Here is a 1,227-nt window from a genome sequence, read left to right on the forward strand (position 1 = left end):
TGTTTTCCCCTGGGCCCTTCGTTTTAAATTGCCAGTCTGCAGAGTTCGGGTTGGATCTAGTAGGAGACGAGGTCATAGTCACCCGCATTTCTGCCAGTTTTCGCCAGTAGGTTACCTGTTCAACCTACTCGTGTTTTCTTGCTTCCGCTTGTGTTTAGTAGCTCTGAATACTTTAGAATTTTTTGTATATTATGCGATGTTCAGAAGTGATAAATTGAGAGTGTAATTTGAAATTTTCGAGTTAGGGTTGTCCATCTGCAAGGGAGATTTTCTTAATCTTTCCAGTAAATTTTCCTTGGAGGTGGTCCCCGCACGACTTACTCTGGGTTTCAGGGTGAAATTCGGGGTGGGTCGTGTCAGCGTCTATACCTTGATTGTGTTGTAAAACATAATACGAAAGAGTTTGAGAAAGGAGAGAAACAACCAAATAATGAGGGAATTTGTTGTGTTTCATTGAGTTGAGAACTCTCTCTTATATAGAGATAAGGTCATGATGTAAATTACAATAACAACCCTAGTTGGCTAATTACAAGAATGCTCACTAACTAATAACTATTTACAACACTCCCTTTGGGTATTCTCTGTCATTAGGTTCCTCTTATATGTGTTCAGGTGTTGCCTCATCAAAACCTTGCCAGGTAATAAAAACCCTATGAGACAAAAACAATCCTGGTCGAAGGAGAAAAGAGTATAACGCACATGTAGCGGTGGTAGTCAGAACCCGTGATTTCGGTGAAACAGCTTAGTCTGGATCATAAGATGTGAGTTTGTGGGAGATTGATGCATAATAGTTGCTACACTAAAACCTTGCCCTGTAAACCCAGTGGGACAAACCCGTGGTCGAAGGGAAAAGATGAGCAAACGCGCGCATATATTTTAAATAAAGGCATCTTCAAGATGAAGTATGAGTAGAGTGACCAATTTAATGTGTGCCTCATTAAAACCTTGCCAGGTAACAAAACCCAGTGGGACAAAATAACCCTGGACGAAGGACAAAAGAGTACACAATGGTCAAGAGTATGCTTCAATATTCTTCAATATTGACTCCCCCTGGAAACTACACACTTGGTAAAACCTACTACATTGATCATGCTTCTTGAATAACTTAATAGTCAACATGATTTAAAGAGGTTTTTGTTTCATATACCTCTAAGATTATTGTATTCCCTATAGTAAAAACATAACTAGTTGGGAATAAGCCTTATGTCGGTTTACATAACTTATGTC

Source organism: Fragaria vesca, linkage group LG1, assembly GCF_000184155.1.
Source record: "Fragaria vesca subsp. vesca linkage group LG1, FraVesHawaii_1.0, whole genome shotgun sequence".
Lineage (NCBI taxonomy): Eukaryota > Viridiplantae > Streptophyta > Magnoliopsida > Rosales > Rosaceae > Fragaria > Fragaria vesca.